Genomic DNA, 9374 nt, shown 5'->3' with positions numbered 1-9374 from the left:
ACCTCATACCCAGGTGTGTTCAGGTAACTGAACTGAGCCCCAGAGCATTGCAACGAACATGAAGTAAAGGAGAAAAGTTTTTTTAAATTGTCTATTAACCTTGTATCTGTCCTGAATGGGACATCCATTGTTCAGTTTTCAAAATCATCTTGGGCTCTTGAGTTAGAGGTCCCTGCTCTTACAGCTCCAGGCTATGGACTGCAGAAAATGTTACCAGGAAAAAGCATTATTTACTCATTTTAGTGCCAGCAAAGCATATCTGAATCATCTTTGGAGAGGATACATGAAGGGTTTGTCCTTTTAAGCATCCTCTGAAGCTCCTGCATGGACAGACCGAACCAACTGTGCGGGACCCATTTCCCTTCCTGTGTGTCCTTGGTAAGATCTGCATGGAGACCAGAGCTCTGCTTCCCTGCATGAGCTGTGCTTGTCCGTTCTGGGTTCAACTCTTCCATCTGGATGAGGGAAACATTCCTCAAAGACAGTTTTTGCCACCCATTATCACCAACATTTATCCCAGCCATATGGTTCACACACCCACCAACCACTGCGTGCAGAAGTTATCTGCTTCCACGGAGAAGGCAGGAAGTAATCACCGCTGAATTTTTGGAAACCAGATAGAACAAACTACTTCTTTCGGAGATGCTGCCTAACCCTCCCTGCTTTCCTTCTGATCCTGTGGGATTTGAGACTGTGGACCACAGATACCAGCACCCCCATTTTACAGACAACCTGTTTGATCCAGATCTTCATATAATCCCCACTTTTATTAGGATAAAAACAAAAACAGATGCAGATTAGCAAATCATTTGTAGGGACAAGAGAGCACAGAATGAGAGAACTGACTGCCAAATGCTAATGCTAAAGAATTCAAGCCCAGGGGCTTCACCCCAGGGAGGGACTGACAACCGCAGAGCAGAGCAGGGCAGCCTGGAAAGCTGCTAAAAACCACAGGAGATAACTGTGTTTGAGGATGTTGCTGCTTATCCCTTAAATTAAAATAGGCATGTTCCCTAAATACAGCAAAATGAGCCCCCTCAGTGCTTCTTGCAGATGTGGGCACCTTCTGCTCTTCCCAGCCCCCCAGTGCAGGGCTGCCAGTGTCTTTTTTACATCTGGGGTGGAACACACTCCCCCAAACTGCCCCAGCTGCCTCCCCCCACACATGATTGCTTGGAGGGGCTGACGGGTGTGCAGTGCTGGGCACCTGCAATGGGATCCCTGGGCACCTCCTGTGATGGGCCTGGGCACAGAACATGTGAGCAGTGGCTCCAGGCAGCACAACACTGCAGCTTGGTCCATAATCAGGGCTTGAGAGAGGCTTTGGGCTAAAGCACAAGGAGCCCCAAGAGCACATGAGGCAGGGGCAGCCACGCTGCAGCCTGGAGACAAGGGCGTCATGCCCTGGAAAGCAGAACTCCTCCTTTGGGGAAATAAGGCAGTTTCTGCACAGTGCTGCTAATGATGGCACTGTGGATTGAGTCTGGCTGGATGTAAAGGATGGACCAGAGCAGGACCTGAGAAGGGTCCTGCTGCAGGGAAAGTCACAGGACTTGTAACCACATGTTTCTTCCTCCAGGCTGCAGAGGCGAAGGGAGATCCCTGCCCAGCATAAATCCATGCACAATGGAGTCATTCTGGTTTACACCAAGGACTACCAGCACATGGGGCTGCTTGCCAATCCCTCCCACCATGACCAGCTCTGCCATGCAGGAGGACAGTGGCTTTCAAAGTTGCTGCTGTCCAAGGGTGGGCCAAGGATCCCTCTCCCTTCACAGAGGGGCCTCCAAGCACTGAAGGCCAGGAAACACGACAACAGCTTCAAACCCGCCGCTGGCTCCCCGCTGGAGGCACAGGCACCTCAAGCAGCCAGCATCACCTCCAACTTCACTTTTTGATTAATGTTCTTCGAAACTTTCCTTGGCTCCCTGCGCTCCCACTTTCTGTCACCCTTCTCATTACAGATGTATCTTTGCATCGAGGAAAGCGGGAGGAAAAATTGTTCTTTCAGGGTGACAGCTGAGCGAGGGCTATATTATTAAAGGTACCAATCATAGGTGCCGAGCTATCATCGCACGATGAATGCTCTTGTCAGGAGCCCGCGGTGGCCGGGGGGAGAGGGAGGGAGAGAGGTGGTGGGACAGCGGCTCTCGCTTCCCTGCTCCTCTCCTCCCGCCCCCCGCTCTCCCTCTCCTTTAATGTTGGCCACCTCCGCTCGCCTGAACTTGGACCTTCAGCGGCGACAATTTCTCTGGCCTCGACAGCACGATTAATTTCTCCTGCCCTCGGCGGGGCCTCCGAGTGCGGTGGAAGTCCAGCTGGCCTGCTGCTGATAAGATGTACCTTTTGATTTGTTTTGTCTTTGATTGCCTTTTCTGTCACCTACAATGGCTGGCCGCCTGGAGACCTCCACATCGCCTGACTGACGGATCTATTTATCTATAGGCTGCTCCCCAGCTTCTCCTCCCCCTCGCTCCCCTCCTCCCCCAAACCACCACCTTGTACCACTGAAGTCCCAGTCTAATAGAAGCCGTGAAGGCTCATCCACCATAAAATACATCTGCCATCCTCCTTCTCTCCAAGATAAAAGCCTGTCAGTGTTACTTTCCAATTCCAGGCAGCTTGATTAATGGTGAAAAGCCACTGCAAGATCGACTTCTGGTTTTTACAAGCGCTGTCAGCCAGCCCAGGGTTATGCGAAACACACTCATAGAAAACAAAACAAAATGAGAAAAGGTTGGGTGGGGAGGGAGAAGAGGGATGGGAAGGAGGGGGAGAGGGTAACCAAATCATATTAGGCTCAAGACTAAATAAAATAGGAACCTGGAGCCATCAAATACCTGTCAGTCGGGTGCAGAAATACACTCTGCAGCTCATTGTACCAAGGCAAATTATGGCAATAATAAATCATTGTTGAAGGAAGATTGTTGATAAATTTTTTTTTGGATGGTGGCATTCAATAGGGGTTCTGGGACACCTGCCACTGGGCTTGGAGCGAGAGCCAGAGCAGGTTATTAGCCTGTCACTCAGCCCTCCTCCTCACACCCTGCAGGAATCACAGGCAGTGGGACTAGAACAAAAAGTCTGGAAAGAGAGATATTAAAAAAAAATTAATTAAATAGCTGAAATGCTCCTACAGGAAAAAATAAAAAAAGGGAGGGGGTCAAAAGAATTACAGCCCTCTTTGCAAGGCTCATTTTTGATAAAGAATATTTACAGTGGCCCAGCCTAGTAGTGCTTCAATCACTCCATCTGCCATCAAGAAGCAGCCGTCTCTAGGGCGAGATATGACTCTGATGGAGCAAGGTAATGCCACACACTCTGGAAAAGTCTGGGAAAACATACAGCCCAAAGAAGAAAGTATGGAATATTCCTGAACCACTGAGACTGGGCTTGGATGGCCAGGAGTGGGATTTCTTCAGGCTCAATCCCGTGACAAGCAACACCATGAAGTGTGGAGGTGTGAGTGCTGTGAGGTTGGATCCCAATTCTCTGCTATATGGGATTATCATCCACATCCAATGAGAACCAAGACCATCCTCAGATAAATTGCTCTCTGCAATATCTCCACATCTGAGGCAGGTTTCCTATCTGAGTTGATTAATTCCAGCATTTCTTGGGTGATGAGATTTGACTGGATCATGGGACAAGGTGCACATTGCCTAACAAAATAAACCCATGTCCCTGCTTTCGCCAAGCATGGGCAGGGCTCAGCAACACTTTTTCCTAACTGGAAGGTCAGGATGATCAGCAGACACCACCTTTCCTGTACTAGTGAGAGAGGAGCTGGCAAGGTAGATGTAATTTCCAATGACCTCACACAGATAAACTCACCTGTTCATTTGTAGGATCCTATTTGCCCATCACACTGGACAGAACCTCTGGCCTGGCCAGGGACTCCAGTTTATTTCTATTGCTTGTTGAGATGCCAAGGAGAGGACAGAACGGACTGAAGGAAAAGGCTGATAAACACAGAGCAGACATTGCAAGGGAGGATGGCAAACCTGAGAGGTACAAGGAAGAAGAGAATGGAAAATAAAACATTTTCAACACAGGAGAAGAAAGTGTGAGGAAGTAATGCCTTTTCCTGGTCTTAAAATCAAGAGTCAAACACAGTTAGAAGGGGAAAAGGGATTTTACCTTGGTATTTATTTAAAGGATCCTTAGGTGCACACGTCCAGGTCAAATGCACCGAAATGCACTCCGCCAAAATGGACCCCCAAAAGATCTGGTGTAACATTATAGGTTTTACTAATTAGCATATCTATCAAAGATTCCCCAGTGAATGAGCCCCCATCCCCAAGGAGCCTTCCCCTGGATGGTTCTATCTTGGTTTACAGAATGTGTTCTGGAGAGGACCTTGGGGTCTGGGGCACACTGATCCCTAGCTACGAAGCTTCTAAAATGTTTAGTCTCTGAGCTTGACAAACAAGTCCAAGAATGTAGGCAAAAAGCACTAAGAATACAGAAGTTGTAAAAAAGGTATAACGGGTATAAAAGAAAAGGCAAAAAACCTTCATGGCATCAGAAGAAAGAAAATCTAGAGAATGAGGGGAAAAAAAAAAGAAGAGAGAAAGGCAGAAATATGCTAAGAAAGAGAAGAGAAAGCACAACCAGAGGGGAGGAATAAATCCTCAGTGTAGCAGATGCAATCCCAGAGAAAGCAAGAGGAGAAGCACAAGTGAGATGGGATGTTTGAAAGAAGGTTGTACCTCACAGGAGAAGGGAAAGAGAACAGAAGAGTAGAAAGGTGAAATGGGAAAAGCAAGAGAAAGAGAGACCCCCTGGAAAATGCAGCAGGCTCTCTGGCAGGAAGCTAATGCCACTAAAAAAAAAACAGAGGAAAAAAGAAACCAAAACCAAACCAAACCAAAAAAAATGTTGAGTAGAGAAGCAAATCCACCAAAACCCCAGGCAGAGGTTTTACCTCAAGTTATGAATCAAATAATGTATTCAATTCGTATTAGAGGCATCTCCGTGGCCACATGCTTTCCAAATGTATGTGCATGGGGGGACCTCAAATCCTGCACCCCGTTTATCACACTGTTTGCTCAAAACGCTCAGTTCCCCTCAGTTATCTCACCAGCCAAAAGCTGTCACAATTCACTCCCCCCAGAGCTTCTCTCCGCACGTCTGCGGCATCAGTCCCACGTCACCCGGCCCGTGAACTGCCGGGTGTGGGGACACGGGGCTGTCGCTGCGGGGGACAGGCTCGCTACCCCAGCCAGGGCACAGGAACCCGGGGACAATGTCCCCATTGTCCCAGTGCTCCTTGATCTCCCCGGGGCACAGAGCGGTGACAGGCGAGCCGCCAGGGCTCCGGGCCCGGCCGATGTGAGCGACGGCAAACGAGGGGTGACAGAAGGGACCGGCGCGGGGGCACGGCGGGGACGGGGGGAAGCAGCCGCCAGGCCGGCGAGCGGCGGCGGGCAGGGCCAGCACAGCGAGCGCTCGGCACCCGCAGGAAGGCACCGCAGGCTCCCTTTGGAGGGCAGGCACAGGACAATTTTCCATCCGGGTGAAGTTAATGACTTCCACACTTCAGCACTTCTCATCAGCCAGTCCGGCAAGTGGACACGTCCAAAGGCTGCAGAGATCCCAGGGACGCGCGGGCTCCTGTCCCCACTCCTGCCCTACTCGTACCCAGCCACGGGGGCTGCACCCAGGCTCGTCCCGGTGCCCGGAGCTCTGCCTTGGCATCGCCCCCACGGCTCACGCTCCTGCCTGTCTGTGCTCTACAGGCACCACCCGCACCCAGGCTTCTAAAACTTCCTAGACCCAGCATAGCCAGGACTTTTGCACTGTGCTGAGTCCCTGGATCAGCCAGAGGACACCCATCCCCACCTTTCACAACAGCAGGATCGGGAACAGGGGGTGTCAGAAACAGGGAAGGCTCAAATTAAAAAAAAGAAAGAAAAAAAAAAGAAATTAGAAACACATGGTAACATGTATAAAAATATATTCATTTTTGAGGTGATAATGTTACTTCTGAACTCCACTGCTTGAAAAAAAAAAAAAAAGCTTCCTCTAAAATGAATAAGTACTTCAATTTATTAAATGTTAAAACAGGTAACTATAACTCCCATTTATAGCTGGCCAACTTTACTGTCAGTCCTTAACACTGTACTCTGTTAACTACATTAAAAAGTATCTATATTGAAATCTCACTTTGTTTTTCCCCCCAGCTAGTTCTTCAAAACAGAGGTTTTTATGTATCGGCATTATTATGACTGGATGTAAGTTCTACTTCAGAGCCACAAGACATATCCTTCTTTTCCGTATACACATTAGCAATATTGATGCCTTTTATTTTCAATATCTTATCCTCTCCTATTTTAGGAAAAAAAATATTCATTTTCTCTGTCAGTGCAAGAATCTTTGCATGAGATGCAATTTCATTGCAAAATACGTAGGCTGTATTTTGACTATGACACAGTAAAAGAAATAACAAGTATTCCAGAAATATGACTATTTTCCATATATTATCTAATTGCACCAAACACCATTTTTCATCATTAGACAAGCAGTCAAAGTTTAGCTCAAACCTACAGGAAATATTTCACTTTTCCTAAGAAACCCAGGGGTTTTCCTCCAGTCACAAGATTTTCTCCACTCAGTAGTTGACTTCATTAAAAAAAAAATAAATTGTAAAATTCAGCACCTTTGTCTGTGATAATCTCTTTGCTCTGCAGGGCTTGAATGTCACGAGCATTCAAACCTGGCAGACTGCTGCTTACTAAACCAGACCATAGGAGCAAGATGAGTGTGAGCTTTGAACCTGGCTCAGAGCCCGTCCCACATCACTCTGTATTCATACAGTGATCCTCATGTGCATGTGGTGAGAAAGGCAGAGGGATCTGCGGTGCCATCACACCTTTTCCCTCCCAGGAAGCACAACTCTGTGCCAGCCTGATGCAGAGCAGTGGCTCAGCAGCATCACTGCCACCACAGCCCGGCTGCCTCCGGAGGCAGACAGAGATGGATGGCCAGGACCGCCTGATCAATAGACCTTTTGTCCAAGCCTTTATCACAAACAATAGGAGCTGCAACAATCCAAAATATATTTAGGTAAATACTGGGAACTGGCAAGCCAAATGCTGCCACAGGGGCCAAAGACAATTCCCCAGCACCAGCTTTGCTGGGTCCCAAGTGGGGACTGTCAGGATCCTCAGCCCTGCTTCAGCCTGTCCGTTCCTTTATCATCCCCAACACTCTCCAGGTCTGAGAGCTGTGTGTGGTTTTCCAGACCAGTGACCGCAGGAGTGATGAGTTCAAACTCAGTATTAATGTAAAGAACTATTTCAGCAGCTTTATTGAATGGCTCCAGCCCCTCTGGACATCTGTATTGTACAACTTGGATACAGGTGATAGGCACCTAAGATTACAGAGACTGATAACTACATATTCCTAAAGGGTCCTGTCCCTCTGGATAGATTTTTTCAGAGGATGAATTTGCTTTGTCCAATCCAGAAGGCAAGATCTTGCCAGGACTATCCACACACATCATCACTTGCCTTCAGAAACCCCAGCCACCTTCCCTCACACACAGCAGGGTAACGCCACCCCACCTGTGCTGGGACAGGAGGAAAGCACTCATCAAATGGCATTTAAAGAGCAACAGAACACACACATAGGAACAAGTGAGAAAATCAAAAAATTACATCCAGGAATTGCTAAGCCTTTTAGACAGAAATGGAGCAAAATAGTTTCACATGGTCAAGTGCTCTCGGTATTGCTGTAAGATGAGAACAAATTGTGTGAAGCTCATCTCACACCCTTTGAAATGTCACATTGAACAAGGTCGCAAAGCTCCTGTGCCCCATCTGATTTGGCAGCCAAGGGCATGAGGCTCTTATGCCTTCCAGCAGACAGATGTGTGTGCACAAAGCTCTGATGCACAGGAAAGAAAGGCCATCTCTGACCTCTGCTGCCCACCTCTCTGGGCATTCATCCTGCTCCTCAAACCCCTTGGCTTGTGCTACCCCTGCCAGAAGTAGCTGGCAAGAGCCACATCATGCTCCTGCCAGAGGATTTACAAGAGAAAGGCAAAGCTGCACTTTATGGCTGCAGTAATGGCTCTGCAGGGTAATGGAACAAAACAGTGTCTATCCAGATGGCACAGGTACCTGCTGAGGGGGCTCCAGGCTGGGGAACAGAGTGCTCCTCAACGTGTTTGCATTTGCAACAGCACATTATTATGGGAAATGTGAGGTTTGGACAGTCTAAGGGTCACTTCCACAGAAGGACTGAAGCTCTGAGATGAGAAATGCCTGCTTTGTGCAAGAACCTCCCAGCACAGATCCACCTGTGGAATACAAGAAAATAGGATGGAGAATTTTGCTCAGGTCTTTCAAGTTGTGGGCTGGAGCCTGGGCTAAACAAAGATCCTTTTTCCTGACAATCGGAGGGTGCTGTTTTGTTATGCTCACACAAACTTCCCAGAGTGACAGCAGTATAACAGCCTTCAGGCAACTTCATGATGTCTCCAATAACACCTTATAGAACCCCAATAGCGTCAATCCGTCACCTCTGCTTAGGTAAAAGATTTAGATTTGAGCCGATTTTATAGCTATTATGTTTAACAACCAAAACCATAGAGAAATGGTTTTGTCTTCTCTTACAGTAAAGGTAAAGTGTTAAACTTGATGAATTGCAGGCACTCAAAGCTCTGATCATCGTTTAATGGATTATGCATAAAAGAAACACTCTCTGGAGAAGCAGAGATATTCTACAAGGGTGAAGTAGGATCAAGACCGTGATGTATCAGCAATTCTGCACGAACAAAAGAAAACATGACCATGATGGCACATGGACCACTCGATTCTCTGACCCCCATTCTCCCACAGTTGTGAGGTCACTGCTCACACGCTGATTTTGGGGTTAAGGACAGAATTAAGTGTATTATTTCATTAATTAACTGTTCACAGTTACACTTTAAAGACACCTACTTTATATACATACGTCTGTGCAGTTTGGATCTGCATCTCAGTCGCTACAGAGTTAACACTTCTGCCTGGTGCTTTAAGAAGAGGCAATATCTGTGGAAGAGGCAAGTAAAGAGATGGCAGACACTTTTTTGAGCCAGGACTCTGGTAATGATCAGGAATGGGGACAGGTCCTGACATGCTCCACAGCTTTTTTTTTTTTTTTTTTTTTTTTTAAAAAGGTGGGAGGTTTTTTTACAGAGTGTACAATTTTTGGAGCCAAAAACCTCCATGATATTGTAATTAGAATTGGTACCCACAAAATGGGAGCTTACATGCAAAGGAAACAACTCCTGCAACACAAGTAACAGATGAGAACCCACTTCATAAAAATGGAAACCCTTCCAGTCTATTTGCTCTGCAACTAGAACTCTTCTCTTTTCACGTGTG

This window comes from Corvus kubaryi, unplaced genomic scaffold (assembly GCF_017639235.1).
Source record: "Corvus kubaryi isolate FWS band 111438036 unplaced genomic scaffold, C.kubaryi_AGA036_p1.0 136, whole genome shotgun sequence".
Taxonomy (NCBI): domain Eukaryota; kingdom Metazoa; phylum Chordata; class Aves; order Passeriformes; family Corvidae; genus Corvus; species Corvus kubaryi.
Note: the sequence above shows the minus strand (reverse complement) of the source record.